This window comes from Chaetodon auriga, chromosome 16, assembly GCF_051107435.1.
Source record: "Chaetodon auriga isolate fChaAug3 chromosome 16, fChaAug3.hap1, whole genome shotgun sequence".
Lineage (NCBI taxonomy): Eukaryota > Metazoa > Chordata > Actinopteri > Chaetodontiformes > Chaetodontidae > Chaetodon > Chaetodon auriga.
Window position 1 is genome coordinate 24,185,457 of NC_135089.1, and position 19,660 is coordinate 24,205,116.

Consider the following 19,660-nt stretch of genomic DNA (forward strand, 5'->3'; position numbering starts at 1 on the left):
TCCACTGATCAGGAGGTTGGTGATACGATCCCTGGCCTGGGCAGTCCACATGCCAGATACTGAACGCCAAAAACTGCCCCTGATGCGTGTGTGTGAGAATTCATATGTACATCGCTTGGATAAAAGCATCTGCAAATGACTAATGGTAATTGTAATTAAAAAAGGCATCAGTGTGGCATGTTTGAGTATCCATGCAACAGTGAAATGAAGCCCAGTCTGAGTAACAGAGCAATGAATTGGAAGGGCTTATCCGATGCCAAAACATAGTTTTGCAATAGTGTAAAACATGATGATGACTAGTTGAGTTGATGAGTAGTTGAATTATTTTGCAGCCAAAACTCAGCTCGGTTCAACTAGGGAGCTGAAGTAAGGCTTTGGTTTAAGGCCTCAGTATGGTTAAAACAGACTATATACAGGGTGACATTGTCTAAAAGTGTCTCCACCTATTCTGAATGGCCCCAGTTGCTTTCCTAGCTGCATCCCACAGCCTTGATCTTTTGCCAACCTCAATGCATTTTTTGCCTATCTTGGTAGCTTTGACACAATGATTGTTCAAATGCCCAAATTTAGGCGGACCTGTAAAATATGATTTTTTGTGCCACTTTTTTGTTATAAATGTATACTTTTCTGTGCATTTAGGTTCCAGAAATAGTCTTCCTTATTGTTTCTTGGTGAAGAGCAATTAAAAAAAAGAATACAACAGTGAACACATTTCCCGTTTCTTTGTTGTCCCAGGCTAAATATCCTTTTCTATGAAATGAATTGTATTAATAGTATATTTTTGCATATAAGTGGGTTCATTCAAACATGCAAGTGCATGTATATAGTACCCTCTCACCCCCCACACCCAAAAAATAGGGCTCCTACAGACACAGTGTAATCTGAACACTGATTGTCTCTCTCCCCCACATTTTTGAAGTCAGAAAATTTCAGTTGCTGTTAAATGATCTGAGAAGCACTTTGTTTGAAGCACAGTGGGACCTTTTGGGGTGGCCATGGAAGCTTTCATTGCTGATGTTAGACAAGTCTCTCTTAGATTCAAGACAACGCTTTTTAAAGAAGTTAAAATTAGCCCCACCTTGACCGTGTATAATAAAAATGCACATCACTGAAGACAAGGGCTACACAATCACAGTCACAATGACCATTTTTCACTGACTCACGGCAAAGATGATCAGACTGTGAGGATTTGGTACAGGTTTAGCCACACACCTGGCCAGTTGGCTAAGTATGATATTAAGCTGCTGCAAAAGGGTCAAGGTGAAGTTGAAAGGATAATTACAATATGTCAGTGTTTACAGTGCAGTACAATACAGTAATTTAAGGATACTTTGTGTCTTGGTTCTCTGTTTGGTAATTTAGCCCACAGGGTGCCGCTTTTTGTCACATCCACTCATGTTTCTTACCTGCTGCCATTGTCACCTCATCTGCTCACCTGCTAGTTTTCCACACTCGGCCACGCCCATCAGTCCACTCACCTGATCACACACCTGAAGTTCATCGCAATTGTAGGGGAATTACCTCTAAATTAATGTTACATTCGTTAATATTTGCCGGGCACCAACCTTCCTCAGCTAAGAAGGATTTTGTATATCATATCTTGTAATGCTGATGTAGTGAACGAATGAACCAACAGAGGATCAGTCTGATAATCTAAGGCGTAAACTCTCAGTACAGGGATTGCTTATATCCAGCTCAAAAGGACACCGTCTTGCACACGACTTGTATGCAAAAGATTATTTATTAAACACAATAATGAAATGAATATGAATCATGAATAATACGATGAGGTAGATTAACACAGACACTGCACAGAGGAACTTATGGCAAGATAATGGTAAAATGAGTTTGGCGATAGTGAGAAGTAGGTTTTAAAGGGGAAAGGGGACGCGAATATGAAGAGAATTTAAACAAACTGACAATATCTCAACCTCACGGACCAACTCTTATTCAAAACCGCTTGAATATGCCTACTTTGTCAGCGACGTTCCTAGATGTCTGCCCCGAACTGACACGAAGAGGCTCCGCGCCATCGCCCGTCACTCTGATCTGCACAGCGGTCTGCTGGACGAATCAAGCGAACCACTGTTGAGAGCCGGTGTTGGACAGGGATGTCTCGGGAGCTGAGGGTCTTCGGTGTCGGTTACAGATGAGGAACGGCTTCTGATGGTTCTTTAACCCGGACCAGCGGGTCAGCAGCAGGCTACAGGTCTTCGGTGCGGTCAGTTAGTTGTTGGCCGTTTGGCAAGGCTTTTGATTACTAATAATAAGATTGAGAAATTCTTCGATGGCCGGTCGAAAATGTCTTCAAAATTATTATTACGTGACTAGGCTTGAACAACAAAAATAGGAATTATGCAGCTTGGCGTGGCGAGCAAAAATGAAAGTTTCACGAAGATTAGAAAAGTGCGTTTTCTGCAGAATTAAATCAGGCCACTCTGTGTAGTTGTGAGCAGCAACAAAAAGACTGAGAAAATGATGGAGCGGAAAAATACTTGAAAACTAAAGAACAGAACTTAACACAAACTAAGACAAAACGAGACGAAAGAAAAACGAGACTAGAAGAGAGAAGAAACTAAAACATAAAACTCAACTAGACTAGACTGGCGTCCGTTGTGCGCAGCTAACTTTATCATCACTCCAGGGCGTGTCTAATCAAGAGGACGTCACGCATGTGGGATGGTTCGCAGACGCGCAACGTGATTTCATTTCACAGAGCGAGAAATAATTAATGATTCATACGAGGGCTCATCTGCTTCTCACTATGGTCAATCGAATATATTTTAAATGATCAATTTTCAATGGCACTTCAACAACGACATGCGTGTTCACTACATGCGTTAGACAATTCTTATGAATAACGACAACTTTTTCTGACACTAATCCTAATAAACATGATGACTAAGGGTATAACAACTTTAATATGATGAAGGAATAAAGAAGGGCAGACTATATTTGCCGAAATGATTATCGCTATTATGGTTACTTATTAATAAATGTATCCAGCTAAGCACATTCAGCCTAACCGCTATGAACCTCTAGATGGCAGTATGGTTACATGGTAGAAACTCAGAGAAAATCTTTGAAATAGTTAAATTCATAGTTTCGTCATCCTGTAAGTTAGAAAAACCAGGAAAGCATTGTTATTGTACAGATCACGAGCTTGGCAATGTAATAACATCTACAGTTAAATCAAATGTAGAGATTTGGTTAATTTGGTAGGTTAAGCAAAAAGGCACACAGACATACAGAACAGTTTGCTTCAGGAATGTCTAATTTACAACCCATCAGCATTATCTGGTTTGAAGATTCCTTTGAGACATGGCATTTGTCCTGACCAGATGTAAATTAGAAGTAAAAGTGTTATCAGTGACTCTTGTTGTCCTGAAAGAGTGTGAGAAGATGTCTCTAAACCAGACATCCTGTCTCTGCCTGGGTTCACACCTTCCTGTGAACTTTCCAGATGGTCAATAACTCTTAAAAGTCTGATTGTTTTATCACTACACTTCTCCTGAGCAATGCAAAGAGGGGAGAAGAGGGTCAGCTACAGACCAGTTCTGCTACACAATCAACCCAGCACGTAAGCAGCTCTCCCAGACAATTAGATTGTCCAGATTGTTCTTTGCAGCATGCAAGACTCTCCAGTGTACCTTATCGGATTGCTTCCAGAGGGCGCTCACACTCTGGCTACATTCATTGACTCTGGGGCAGATGCCAGTATCATGAATGAAGAGCTTGCTCACCAGCTGAGGATTGATCTGGTTCCCCTCTCTAGATCCAGGGTTATGGGCCAGAGGAGAGATCTTGGGTTCCCACTCACCACATCCTCAACTCCAACGTCATCGCCAGATTCCACCAGCAGTACCCAGACCAGCCCACCAGAACCTTTGAACCCCCTTTGACAATGTTGCAAAATCATCTTTGCACTCCACTGGACTCCTCCAACAAGAAGGAGCTGGCTTTGGACATCAAAATATGAAAGATACTTTGACACAATAGTCTTTTTCAAAATAGGCAGTTCCTTTCCTCAGTGAATCTTAAATGATCTGCGTGAATGTCTTTGGTTCTCAAAGTAAAGACTCCACTCCTAACTTTAGTATGGAACCTTGACCCTGGGAAATTTTCAACAAATCCAATACCTTGTGCACTTCCTTTCCTATTAGATTACTAAGCTAACCAAACAGCTATGCCCTGAGATGATGATATACTACTCAGGAAAGCAAACAAAAAGATTGTTTATCTTAAAGAGGATATTGGAGGAGTCTCAGACGACCCAGAAGGATCTCTTTTGGCCAGCTTCGTGCATGTGGCTTTTGAGCAGTCCAAACGGATTGTTCAAAAGCAATCCTGCAGCAATCTCTGGTTATCTGTGTTTTCACACAGAATATTCAGTAGATTTTCGAAAAGTCAATTGATCATGCAAGGGAAGTTTGTAGTGGGGTGGGTGAAGAAGTGGGACAGGAATGTGAAGTGTCCAAGAATCATATAATGTCGGTCATGTAGGAATGTTGTCACCTCCTAGTGTTCAGTTAGCAAAGTGATTCAGTCAGCTCTATGTCATTTATGGGAAATAAAAGGAACAACAGGCTGGGGACCCAGGACATATATTTAAATGCATCATTGCAGCAGAGGCAGCACAGGAAAGAGGCAACGAGACAGTTGAGAGAACACTGAGCTACTATCCATTTGTTTTGTGGGTTTTTTTTCTGTTGTTTTTTTTTTTTTTTAAATCTGTTCAAACAACATAGAACATAGAAAATAAGCTTAACCTTGAATTAAGTTTAGGTTTGTGTCTTAAAGCAATACATTAAATGCCCATACTCCACCATCCTGCCCATTAAGAAATCTCTTCCTAACATTCTTCCAGTGTAACAGATGGAGGACAAAATCCACTATCCTTTTTAGCTGAGTTTATAATGAGGCTTTAGTAGTTGAAATGAGACCAATCAAGTTTAGACTAAGACCCGTACTCTTCACAACAACTCAATCTGTCAGACTTCAAACAGCCCCTTCTGGATCCATGAAAGGCTTTATACCAGGTATGGAGAACCTCTGGCCAGGAGACAATTGATATGGCTCACAAGGCAATTCTTAAATACAAAAAAACATTACGTTTTGTTATCATTAAAGAAAATAACAAATAAAATAAAAAGCTGCAGCAGGAAGCAAATCAGCTGTTTTCAGTGAAATAGCTCTGATAAACCCACTGTACAGTAGCTGTTCAGCAGACAGACAAAGTTTAGGACTAGCACATGAACATAATGAATCATATCTTTTGCCCACTCCTTGTCATTTACAGCTTCTGCGTGGAAACAGGGCCACAAAGTATGCCGAAAAAAAATGTAATGTTATTGTCATCTAACAGTATTCTCTTTTTGACTGATATAGTCAGCAGAAGATGTAACCAGGAAACAGTTTCCCCTTCATGCCAGGAAATGCATCATCATCTTTCACACACACACACACACACACACACTCATCCACACTCAGTCCCCCCCCCCCCCCCCCACACACACACACACACACACACAGGCTGTGATATGACATCCTGCTCAGTTGGACAACAGTATGTCACTGCTGTGTCACCAAACCAGGTAAAGAACAACTCTCTTCTTCATGTTTTCAGCCCCTTTAAACAGCTTCTAACTGTGCCACAGTCCTTTGTGTTCATGAGGTGAATTCTTTTCATGTGCTACTTTACACTCATAGTGGGGCACGTGTTGTTCTTTGGTGAAAGTGTTTCAGGGTTGGCACTTCAGATCTGAACATGTAAAAACTAGTGAGTATGTTGGCATCTTAGCACAAGGAACAAAGAGCAGAGTATACTGACAATATTTTAACTATGCTATAAACAGAAATTAATGGTTATTTTAAATATGAGTGATGAATATGTGATAGAAAAGACTTTCCATGACTTTAATGCTTTTCATAAGATTAATATGAACATATTAAATATGGTTTAACTAATAGTGCCGGGTTAATGATTGGAACATTATACTTTTTTGTCTGTTTGTGGGTAAGTTGGTCTTGTAACCATTACACTTCCCAGTGTGTCAGTACTGTCACAGAGATAGATAGATAGATAGATAGATAGATAGATAGATAGATAGATAGATAGATAGATACTTTATTCATCCCCAAGGGAAATTCACAGTCTCATGAAAATTGTGTTATTGTGTTGTACTTTTATCAGAATTATGCTGCAATGCATCGATTTACATATTTTTGCAACAGTCAACAAACCCCATCAAAAGATTAGAAATGGTATAGTTTTATGTCCACACAAGGCTCAGTGATGTCTAAAACAGCTGGCCATTGTTGTTTTTTAGAAAGGGTAAATCAAACAGGAACAAATAGTGTATTGTTGGGGACTATATCAACAGCAGATTAATCCACATTTCAATCAACAAATAAGTAAACTTAATTATATACAACCTTTCGTACCGGTTTGTGCAATTCAAAGTTGCTTTACAAATGACTGACAAACTGATAACAAAACAGTACTAAGTAAAATGTATTAATAAAACTAATCAAGTAGATTAAGAGAAACAAAATAGAAACTAAATAAATTAAATGAAAAACTTGAATTAGTGTTTCGCGCTTGTATGCAGGCACAGTTACAGTTACAGTTTGCCTCAATTTCTGCCCAGACTTATATGTAGTGGAGACAAGGTGGACACCCAAGATCAATTCAGTATCTGACCAAATGTGAAATATTGTCACAATCTCCCCTTCTGCTTCTGAGTTATTGAGTTGAATTGACAGAATGGACAGAAAAGTGTTTCTGCAGAACATAAGGATGTCGCAGTGAAGTTGACCTTTGACCTTTTGGATACAAAATATCACCATCCAATGAGAATGTGATATTTTGTCCTAATTAGCATAGGAATTCTTGAGTTATTGGGAACACGTGTTTTGTGAGGTCACAGTGACATTTGACCACCAAAACCTAATCAGGTCATCCTTGAGCTCAAATGAACCTTTGTGCCAATTTGAAGTTTCTTCAAGGTTCCCGAGATATTGTTTATTGTGTATTGAGTATTTCTTTCAGCAGGACACTGTAAACTACAGTTTGTATCTGTGACAATGAAGGAACATGTCACCCAGTCCAACAGTGCAGGTCATTAGTGTGTCTTACTAGTAATAGACAGCTTTGAAACTCCATGTCAGAGAGAAAAAACATGTGTCAGGCGATGATATTCACAAAATGTCTGACTAGGATCATTTCATAGTTGATTTGGGTCTATACACGGGACTGTTCTGTCAGAAGTCAAACACTGAACTTTTGTGTGACAGCTGAAGTGAAAATTGTTTTTTTTTTTAAAAGCAACAGCAATCTTGCTAACAACATCTCACAAGATCTTCATGGAAGTTAAAAAAAAAAAAAAAAAAAATCTTATATTTACTGAGTTAGATGGAAATGTGTTACAGCTGATTGTGTCTTGATTAGTCTGCCCTTTGAATTTGACTTTTTAAGGTCATGATAACATTTTGATTTTTCGGGGGGGGGGTTTTTTCAGCTTTGACGACGATTCCAATCTTAGACTATCAAGCACTGATTTGTAAAGATCACCAGCATCATTACTGGTTTTATGCCAACAACCATCATTTTATTTTCAAATTCTTCTTTAATTTTCACATCACACTAAGGCCGTATGGTCAAATTTAAATAATGTAATGAAAATATTATAGAAAACAAACAAACTGTTAAACATCGAAACAAAAAGAAGAGTGACTACATTTCAGAAGGGTATTTTACAACACAGTGTTTGTGTAGCTACACGTACAGCACATACACACAGCAACGTGTGAAGCGTGCGTGTGTGTAGCAGCATGGACTGTATGTGTGGCATAGCCTACAAGCCTGTAGTTGTTATTGACGTAATTTAGGGGAAGGCAAAAATGTTGCCATACCAGTGACTTCAGCGAGGCAGGAGGACTTTCCAGTTTTGTTTCTCGGTCACCTCCCACAGTACCCATGGTGTCAACTTGAAAAGTGCAGGTGCAGGTTACGAGTAACCCCTAAATCCCTAACCTGGTCACCAGTAACCCCACAGCCACTCTAGACAATGCTTTAAATTCCACCGGGTGCACTGCAACGCGTTTCAGAAGCAGCCCAGAAGCGGCTACTCTTTTTTTAACAGATGCCGCGTTTAGCTTCACAGAGCAGATCTAACCAGGCAGGTCAGACACAGGAACAGCACAGAGAATCTGGTCAATTTAACACCCTGTGTAGCCTCCTTATTGTAATCCATGGTAGAAACACAAACATCATGGTATAAGTGGTGGGGTCTGATGCCACGTGGAGGACACGAAAAGAAAACATTTAACTGTGTCGCCAACTAACCCATGGTAGAGACACAAACATCATGGCATCAGTGGTGGGGTTTGATGCCAAGTGGAGGACGGAACAAAACTGCCTTGTAAAATGAATGATCAGCCATGCTTGGCAGAATCTCAGGGTAAGCTATTCTGTGTTGTCTTTGAATTGTTGTTTTGTTTTATGTTCGGACACATGCAGACATGCACAAGTAGGCAGAGGTGGTGATAAAAGAGTACTGGGAGAATCGCTGATCCTGCTTTTGATTTTGATGATTTTAAATTGAAAGCTCATTTCCGTCAGTTTTTGATTTTGAAAATCATGACATCCCTAACAAATACTGTAGCAAACCTGTTTCACATGTGGTGAAATTGTTCTGTTTAGATGTTACGGGTTTATTCTTGCTGTCGGTTATCTTCAACCGGTAGATGTCTATATTCGTTAATGTTATTAATTACTACAAACCAGTGTCAGAGTGCTGTGTGTTATTATGGTTGATTAGAAGGACAGAGAGGCAGGTCCAGGCAAGGAGTGTAGGAGTTTTACCGGTTGAGTTGTCATTATTGAGCAGATTTCCTGTAGGGCGTGGTCACAGCGGACAGTGATCAAGTTTAGCGGAATAGACGCACTATTTGTAAGATATGTTCCTTTTCCTGGTATTTCATCATAGCGGTCCTTGGCAGTAAACAACAATATGTATTTTTAATATATGTAACTCAACAGTAAAATATTTAAACACATCATCAGTGCAATAGGCATATAATAATCTGTCAAAAGGAGGGTTTAGAACCAGACATAATGTACCTTGGAGCCTGGTTGCGGCATAATGGATAAGTCTAATATTCCTAAATTATTAAATTAAATCCTAAATTAAATGACTTGGCTTTCTTCAAGAAAGAAAGCTTTTCAAGAAAGAAAGCTGAAAGCTTTTTTTACAGTACAGTAGCTTAAAGTTAATCTTCTGTACTGTAAGAAAGTTAATGCGGAGTTAAAATATCATGGAAGAAATATTTTCGTGTTGTAGAGAGCATAATATACATTCAGAAAGAGCCATTTGAATATGTTCCACCTTTGTAAATAGTATAATTTGACTGTGGATAAATATGTTATTTATATTAATTTTAAGACCATTAATTTATATTTTCTGTAGATTTTTTGATGGCCCCATTGGTGATATAGGTCCCGTGGCAGAATATGCCTGTATACAGAACCACCTACTATAATTTATCAAAGGCAGCAAAATGCTGTCTGAAACAGGGCTAATATTTTATTATCCACCTCTCCCTGTAATATTAGTCTGATTTGAATGAACTTAAGTTTCGGAATTGTGTTCTGCCACAGTTCTTTGTCCTTTGTCGGGTTTTGTAATGGAGGATATGCTGCTCATGTTAATGCACTTACTACCTGTCAGACAAATTGTGAACAGGATACCAGTAAGAGCTAAGGATAGAAACTGCGTGTGTTGTAGATAGTGACCTAAAACTTATGGAAAACACTAATATGATGAGGTTACCCTTAGCACCTAATTCTGAGTAATCAGGTATGAGACGGTCAAGTTAAAAATCATATTGACTTAGAATCGACCATGTGTCATAAAGAAAGCATTTGACTTGTGTATTTGGCTACATATATAATATTATATTAATGTATTAATTAAAGTTTACTCTCTGCCATAGGGCAGGAAGCTAAAAATCCTGTTGGCTGAACAGGAAGCTTCATTTTCTTATAGAACATTTCTGTTGCAGGTTCATACTACATATCAACCTGAATAACAAATTGTTATGAAATTGGTTATTGTGTTTTCCATTGTAATGACAATTATTGATTGTTAATTTTCATTTAGCATCTTTTAAGGAGAATATTACAGTTATACATTGAGTATGTTAATCAAAATATAGACTGAAAATGAATGAAATGATTTGTTCTGCAAATACATGTAAAACAGGTTGCATTACTAAGTAGTGTCTTCAGGTTTTCTTGTCAGGCTGCATGCAGTCCCAACAACCGCCAATCAAATCATTAGAATGGCCTGTAGCAAGAGAAGTAAAACCCAGAGGAAAAAGTCCCCAAATCACTCACTGCTGTGCGTGCTTGGTAATAACTGAAATTTATGCAGATTGAGCTCAGTGGCATTTTTATCAACGCAGAGCTTGATAGGTGGAGTATGCTGTTGAGAGTGATTTTTGTGCCTAAACCAAACCAAAGCTAGAGAAAGTAGAGAAAGTGAAAATGTGGAAAGAAGTCTAATAATGAGTCGCTTTAAGGAATTGTAGTTTGATGGCTGCAGTCATGAGGTGGTAAGAGGTGAGTGTGAGTGTCAATAGGAGGGTGGTGATGGTTGGAAGGGGGCTGCTGGGGCATGGAGTTCAGCAGGGTAGCAGCTATGAGGAATAAGCTGTTCCTGTGCCTGCTGGTGCAGGAAAGGAGGCTCTTGAACCTGCCAGATAGGAGGGGGGCAAACAGTCCATGGTTGGGGTGGGAGCTGTCTCTGCTGATGCTATGTGCCCTTCTTAGACACTGCTTGCGCTGGAGGTCCTCTTTGGTAGTTAGCTGGGCACTGGTGACGTACTGGGCAGTTTTCACCACCCGTTGCGGGGCCTTCCACTCGGAGGTTGTACAGCTGCCGTACCATACTGAGATGCAGTTTGTCAGGATGCTCTCAATGATGCAACAGTAGAAGTTAGCTAGGATTTGGGGAACCAGATTTCTTTAGTCTCCTCAAGAAGTAGAGGTGCTGTTGAGCCTTCTTTATCAGGGCAGTGGAGTTGAGGGTACAGGAGAGGTCCCCGGAGGTGCTGATGCCAAGGTCACTGAGTTTGTTGACCACCTTGAAGGGAATGACTGTGTTGAATGCTGAGCTGCAGTCAATGAACAGCATCCTCGCATAGGTGTTGTTGGCTTTGCTGGTTGGTGGGGCTGTTGTTTTTGGCTGTGATGGCCTGGATGCTCTGCAACATGCAGCGAGGGTCGGTGTTGTTGTGGAAGTGCTCTTCAATCTGTAGATTCTGTTTAGCTTCCCTGATGCCCCTCTTCAGGTTAGCTCTGGATGAGCCAGGTGTATTATTACTCCTATGTGATATCACATAGGATATCAGGTGTATTGTTACTCCTATGTGATATCACATAGGATATCACATAGGAGTAATAATACACCTGGCTCATCCAGAGCTAACCTGAAGAGGGACATCAGGGAAGCTAAACACTCTCAGAAGCTACAGATTGAATATATATATATATATATATATATATATATACACACACACACACACACACACACACACACACACACATCAATCTTTTAGTCGGGTGTATTATTACTCCTATGTGCAATAACAATACTCCAGTCAGGAGTACTATCATCCTACAATATCAGTTCATATTTCATTATTCCTTGATTATATTGTTTATATTGCTTGTTTGATATTTAATGTCCTTTTAACTGATGCCCTCTATGTTTGCTATCCACTTTGCTGCTGTAATACCTGAAATTTCTCCACTGTGGGACTAATAAAGGTATATCTTATGAGCTGTAGGCCATTGTGTGGCCAGATCTGAAGATAGCATCACGTTCCTTTAGTAGGAGGGGGACCTTACTGTTCATCCAAGGCTTCTGGTTGGGGAAAGTTCTTATCTGTTTGTGGGTGGTGACATTGTCAACACGTGTTGATGTAATTCAGATCGGAGGAGGCATATGAGCCAATGTCTATGGATCCTCAGTCCAGTGTGGCACGGGTGACGAATATACAAAGTCTGTGTGTTGGAACTTGTGCTGGAATGTGAAGTCCGCTCCCTCTGGCCATACTTTAGCAGTCCTCACTGATGACTTCACATGTCTGATGAGTGGTGTGTACTTGGGTGTGTAACAGTCAGAGGTGATCAGACTGTCCCATGTCGGGGAGGGGGGTGGCTTTGTAAGCCTTGCAAATGTTTGTATAAACATGGTCCAGGGTTTTGTCTCCTTTCATGGGGCAGGAGACATTCTGGTGAAATTTGGGGAGAACTGTCCTCAGGTTGGAGTGGTTGAAGTCTCCAGCAACAATAAAAGCTCCATCAGGGTGTGCAGTTTGTTGTTTGTGGATAGCAGCATAGTTTTTTCATTGCTAGTTTAGCATTAGCATCCAGGGGATATAAACTGCAGTTATATCACAGTGGATGTAAACTTTCTAGGCAAATAAAAAGACCTGCACTTGATCATCAGATATTCTGGATTAGCAGAACAGTGGCTTCCAGTGATAACAGTGTCTGTACACCAAGCTTTGTTAATGTAGACAGATATAGAATGGTCTCATGGGACTGCTCTGCTATTCTGTCCGCTCTGAAGATGTGATGTCCCTGCAGCTCCTGCTGGGTTACTGTTGTTCAGCCACGTTTCAGTGAAAATCATGACATTGCAGTCCATAAACAGTCTCTGTGAGGTGATCCGAAGTCATAGCTCATCCATTTTGTTCGCCAAGGACCGAACATTAGCAAGGAAGATACCGGGTAGCGATAGCCGGTGCGGGGTTAGTCGTAGCTTAGTCCATAGACCTCCGCGCTTCCCTCTCCTTTGTTTACGATCTCAAGCTGCTGATGGTTGCTTCCGGTTGGTGTAGCTGGGTCAGTCGGCCTCATTGTCCTGGTGATCTCATGTTGTCCCATTGCTGCACCGGCCTGTCAGCTACTTCTTCTCTAAAGCAAGTCCTACCTACCAACATTTAGCAGATGTTTAAATGCACTGATTGAACCATTAATACTAGATTTATGAAAGAGAACATTTTATTTATTGTAAATATGCCAAATTTTTCAAATATGAAAAACAGGAACCAATATACAGTGGACTATTTCTTTCATGCCCCTGGAGAAAGTCCATAGACTCCCTTAAAAATTCCATGATTTCTGAGTTGTTGTGTTTGGAGAAACTTCATAAACTTTGTGAAACACTGTGTCAATGACAAATAATAATTATTGTAATAAATATTATAAATTAATGTCTATCTTTCTTTGTGTAAAAAACGTATTAGTTTGTCCTGGTATGTGGGCTTCTATAAGAAGAAGAAGAATCGGGGGGAGACATTCCCCTTTATTGTCACACATCATGCACATGCAGGACACTGCACACGAAGGTGAAATTTGTCCTCCGCATTTCACCCATCCTGGTCGTCCTTCCTCCGCGGCAGACCAGGAGCGGTGGGCAGCCAGACCGGCGCCCGGCGACCCAGCTCGTTGTCACCATTGGTCAGGTGGTGATCTTCTTGCATGTTTTTTTAATGGGGGTATATTTTACGGAGGATACCCCAGGTGAACACGGGGAGAACATGCAAACTCCACACAGAAAGGCCCTTTTTTCACATTTGGTCGTTTCAAACGAAAAGATGTACGTGGTTATTTGCATATGGAGCAGGAAAGTTGAGATTCAATCACATGTGGCCAGTCGATACTGTGACGACTCTCTGAGCAGGCCTCGCTCACCATGACCTGGGTGTAGGGTCATTGGGGAGATGCTGTTCACCTGGTCTGGCTGCAAGATATATAAGCTGGTAGCATCAGCTTGTTTTCAGTGTTTACCATTGCTGGATTGCTGGTTACATACTACCAACGAATGCAGGATATGCTTCATACTGCATACTGTATTTTACAGTAAAACTGTTAAATGGATTTATTTTGCAGTATGCTAGGCCAGTCTTAGCCAGTTTCTGGTTTTGAAAAGTGAAGGTAAACAACACGGCCACTGGCAAACCACCACTACTGTGTAACATCCTTAAAAAAGATCAGTTATAAATGGGTATTTTTACGATTTTCCAAAAGATGAACATTGAGAGATGTGTAACGCCTATCTGGTAGCTGGAAGGAAAAGGGATTCACTGTAAATGACATGAGTTAGGGGAAATTCTCCCTGTATTTCTGTTGCTTTGGAGGTGTAACATTTCCCTCTTATTCTTGCTTCAATCAAACTTTTCAGAAAAATTAGATTGATGGTATTTTTGATCACGTTAATACCAATGCTGGTTTGCATTAAGTATGTTTCCGCCTTGGCAATAGCTGTGTAATTTCAGTAAAAACAGGGGGTACAAAAATGTTTGATATTGTATTTTAAATATCTTATAGGTGGTTGTTGTGACTGTTCCAGCATTTTGTGTAGTGGGGCACAGTGGTGAGATAGACTGCTCTAATGCATACTGGATATTTTTGCAGAATCACTACGACATGCAGGTATTTTTGCCATACTACAAATTTGGCTTTTGTTTTCAAACTGCATACCATATGCTACATTTTGGCTTCAGTTAGTAGTACTGCTAGTATTGTAGTCGGTGTAGAATACAACCAATGTCTTTGCAGTATTGGTGGGGGAGTGACGACCTTCTGAGCAATCCTCTCTCTCCAGGAACCTGGTGGGTCAGATCATCAGGGAGATGCATCTCACCTGGTCACCAGATATAATCTGATGGCTGTCAGCCAGTTGCTCTCTCCCTTGGGTCCCACCCTGTTAGTTTTGTTATGTAAAATAAACTTGTGTGTTCTCCCCTTCTTTGCCCAGCCTTGAGCTGGGTTGTGACATGCATGTGGAGACACATTATAATGCCACGTGTGAACCGAGGTACTTGGGGTTGTCCATGTGTGATCGGATCACCCAAGACACATCCTAGTGCCAGGTATAAACAGGGCTTGCCTGATAGCTTAGCTGCTGCTGGATAAATGACTGTGACATGGAGGAGGAAGCTGGGGAGTGGGGAGAGAAGAGGGGAGGCGTAGTCCTTGTCCTCTCAGGGATTAGTTGAAGCTCGTTGGTCCATTTGCATGTGAATGGATCCTAGAGCTGCTTTTAGCCACCAACATCCCCCTCCACCAACTTCGCTCTCCCTCTCTCTTTTTTGTCCACTACTCACACTCCTCCTGACATGAGGGAGATCCAGGAAGACGGAGTGAAATACTGAGGGCGAGTGCACAGCCATCACTGTTGCAGCAGACAAACCTTGTAGAAAGAGCCATTTAGAAAGCACAGACGGCTCTTCTACTCAAATATTTTCAGAGAGTGCTTCATTGCCAACAAGGGAGTCACACAAGGAAGGTAGGAATTTTTTTTGTTTCTCTGATCCCCCGTGGTTATCGGTGGAGTATGCTCAGTCTCCTGGGTTAACAATGAAAGCTGACAGGACCGGTCCCCTTTGGCGGTCATGAGGGTGGTTTTTGGCGGGGGGCGTAGGGGGCTTGAGTAGGGAGTCACTGTACTTTTGAAGAAACCAGCCTCAACTGGCTTCTTACAAGCTGTTGAATCAAACAGATCCTTGAAGTCTGTGCTGTTGCTTTAAGTGAAATACTCAGTGGCTTTCAAGAGTCAATCTTCGTTATAACTTCTGGATTAGCAAGCACATTTTTCAGTTGAGTGCCTCACTCACTTATCCAAAGACCCCTCTTTATAGCATGAAACATGTTACAAGACTGCAACAACTAACATTCATTATTGATTAATTTGGACATTTTTTCTTGATTGATCAGTTAATCATGTGGTCTATAAAATATCAGAAAAAATGACAATCACATTGTCCCAAAGTAATGTCATTAGACATATTGTTTTGTCCAGCCAAAACTTTTAAAACCAGAACATATTCAGTTTACTTTCACTTTCATGACAGAGAAAGCATGGGTCGAGAACAGTGGGGTTGGAAAGAAACCTTTATATACAACAATTTGGGTAATAATTTACCCAAACTGTTGTAAATATCATCCCTTTACAGACCCATCTGACCGTTTGTGCTTGACGCCTTGTCAAACTTAGTTGGAATGTCCCTGTCTCTTCAGATCAATACGGGAAGATGGTGACATTACAAGAATACAGCATCAAAACTGAAAGACAGTATGGCAGAAACTATACAAACAAGAGTTGACATGAACTGAAATTACCCTTAATAAGCTACTTTCAAAAATAAATACAAGTAACCCTTTCTATATATAACTTAAAAATGTCTTTTACAGTAATGTCCTGGAAAAGACAAGCAGAAAATATAACATAAAACATAAAGGTTACATGTTTCAACTCCACAAAAACAACGACCACAAACTAATATTGAAATAGATACATAATGAAGATGGTAATAAAGTGTCAAACCAAAACAAACTCAGCAGGTTGTTCAACAAATTCATATTCTTTAAGAGATACATTGAGTTATCTGGTTACTATTATTGCACCTGGAGAAAATTCACTGTCTATACGTATTTCTGTGACTCGCATGTTATCACTGCAAAATTGAACAGTGATTACATGAAAAACAATTGTTTTAGCAGTAATCAGAAGTTGTATCTTCATTGTTTATATGTATGTGGATGAATATTCATGTTTATATGCCTTATTTTCCCGCTTTTATTTTTCCCTCTTGATTAACTTTAGATGTCTATTAAGAGAACTCTAAGCATTTTAAGTCAGTAGGACATTTAGCACAATGACCGTTTGTGTGGTTACTTCCTACTCATGTGGAAGAGGAAGTCTGTTGTGGGCAGACACTGGTGCATTTATGAACTATAACATCATCTTCTTCGAAATGATACTGGACTGCTTGGCAGTTGTGCAGCTCTACAACATGGCGATACAGTTGAATTTAGATGAACCTGTGGACTCTACCATTCACTCTTTTCTCTTAAGGTTTTTTTGTTGAATTATCTACCGCCTTGGAACTCCTAATGTAATAGGGGGAGCAGAGTATCACCACTGCTCCTCTGCTATGTTACTCATCACTCCTGATGTTTTTTCAGTGATATCAGTAAGTGTTTAAGTTATGCTTTTGAATAGAAATTGTTTATTTGTCAGTCAGAGGGATTTCTTAATGAGGATAATACCAGAAAACCAACAGTTAAAGTATTAATCACAATCACCCTTGATCAACTGATCTCACCCCAGTGTGGTGTAATAGTAGATGGTATACTGTTGTTCCTTCACACCATGTGGTAAATGCAAACATTTTATCAGTTGTTTACAGAGGACAATCACTGTCATAGTCCAAATGTTTCAAAATGTGATCACTGCTGGCCTCCCCCATCTCACCAACCATGAGGTTGATATTTTGATGTCCATGAGGGCATAAACACCTCTAAAGAACACAGATTATCTGATCTTTGTTATGACATTGTGTAGTAAGTGTTTATAGGATGACGTTGGGAAACCATTGAGAAATACAAGTTAAAATATGTTCCCCTCTGCTTTCATATTGTATGGGATGTGATTTTTTAAAAAATATGCTGTTTTTCAGTCTAGTGTGCATCAGTGGAAAAACTTTCTAATTCTAATATGGACACCTGTAAGGAAATTAGATAATTGGAACTGCAAATGTCAAAATAAACAGCAAGGAGAGACATGGAATAATACTTGAGGCACCAGTGCACTTCATCTGAAGTGCTTGTCATATGTTTTCATGGTTTTGGAAACCTCCTCACCCCACACCTTTCCGACACTGGGTTTGAGGGAGCTGCAAACTATCAATCCAAGATTCTTACCTACTCCATGCATTAGCCAGGTGTATCGAGATGGTAAAATAACCAGGATTTGAGCTTCTTTCTCAAGCTCTCTTTTTTCATTCTTTACACAACTGTTTCTGTCACTTTTGGTGCTTACATTCAATCACAGCACCATAAATGCCTTCCAGTAGAGACTTTATAAATATGTGCACCACTATCTCCATGTTTAAATGATTATCTCGTATCCTCCCTTTCTATGATGGCAGTCTTTTCTCCCACTTCTGGAAAACACATCATACAAGTTAGTTCTTTTATAGTAAAACCTGGCCTCTAGGCCGTGTTCACGGTGGTATGTGCTTGCAGAAAGACAGTGGTGGTATGTGCAAAGCTGATGGCAATGAGACTGAAAAGTTGGAGTTGATTAAAAATAATATGTATGGGTTGTCCCTCAACCAGCCACTGCAGGACTGAATTTATCTGTTCAATTTCAATCCACCACTGAGATCCGTTTGCCTTCAGACAAACTAATATTTACCTCCAGCTGCTGACATAAGTCTGAAGACAAATACTCGCTCAGTTAGAAGAAAGGAAATCCATCTCTCTAAAAACAACAAGACCAAAGCATGAAATTTGTCATTGAATATACCAAATATATTTCATGAAGAGTAGCAGGTGATGTGATGTAGTATATAGTGTTTAGTGTGCTCTGATACATGATTGTTTAAGGTACTTGCCACATAACTGCACGGTCGTCATTGAATGCAGCTGTGGACTGTCAGGTGTTGATGCATTGTTGATGGGGGCTTTCTCCTGTGATTGGACACACAACATTTCTAGTCACCATAAACTGTGCAAATTTGTGTGTGTCCACTGATTACTTGAATTGTTACTTGTCTCCACAGTTACATACTGAACTACATGCCAATCAGTTGGCATAAAATTAGTCAAATATAGCATATACATCTTATCACATTTCATGGTATGATATTTTTAATGACATTTAGTGTGATTATTTACATTTAATAAAAAAAATATATACCAAGACACAAACGATTGAGGAAATGAATAATACTTGTTATGGTTGATGACACATTTACATTTAGGAGAATTCATCAAGCTATTCCTCTGATGAAAAAGCCCACAAAATTAGTCCTCCAAGTCTCCAAGATAATCTGAAATTGTGTGTGAATTGCGTGAGGGTAAGATATCCTTGCTTTAAGCAAACAAACAAATATATTTACATCTTTGCTTTATTCATATTATTTTAAGAGTGAAACACCTCCTGCTTCAGGAGAGTTCCGTATAGTGCAAAATATAAAGATGATTAAAAAACCCAGACTTGTCTGTGTCACTCATGTTGCCCTTCTTTGCCCTGACTCATGTGGATTAGTTCTGGTCCAATGGTTGTACAGTTGGATATTTATAGCTCATTAAATTATGTGGACTAACACTGTGTGTGTTTGTGTGTGTGTGTTGTGAGAGTGAGGCCAAGTAAAATGGTACAACTTGTTGAATCATGCAGAAACACACGAACATACTGTCATTCTGGTTTCAGGTGATTGTCAGTGTATTTGACAGCATTTGCTGTCCATACAAACACACACACACACACACACACACACACACACACACACACACACACACACACAGAGTCTCAAGGTCTCAGGGGGATTGTCACTGCCATCCAATCCTCTTACAGCACAGACCAGACTTCACGGACACACTCACATGTAAGAGAAGGGACAGTCTGTAGTTCATGTACATATGCACCAGCTAAGATCTGAAAAGTATGCTTGTTTATGTGAGTGGACATGCTTGTGTTAGCCTCGGAGGAACCATATGTAGTTTGTTGTCACTTGTGTGTGTATGATTGTTATATCCAATAACAGACAAAAATCTCTGTTTGGAAAACAGTGT

At 40.0% G+C, this 19,660-nt stretch overlaps 1 protein-coding gene across 5 annotated transcripts in view; it reads left to right on the top strand.

Moving 5' to 3' along the window:
• Nucleotides 1-19,660, top strand: part of septin12 (septin 12) — a 95,748-nt gene that overhangs the window by 53,344 nt on the left and 22,744 nt on the right. The window contains exon 1 of one of the 5 annotated variants that reach the window (XM_076752143.1): nucleotides 5,533-5,594. The exons of 2 other annotated variants lie outside the window; for them this stretch is intronic. The gene's annotated coding sequence lies outside the window, so the exon portion shown is untranslated. Of the gene's footprint in view, nucleotides 1-5,532; nucleotides 5,595-15,062; nucleotides 15,366-16,950; nucleotides 17,053-19,660 lie in introns of those variants that run through there. 2 more of the 5 variants (XM_076752142.1, XM_076752144.1) reach the window with 2 other exon arrangements.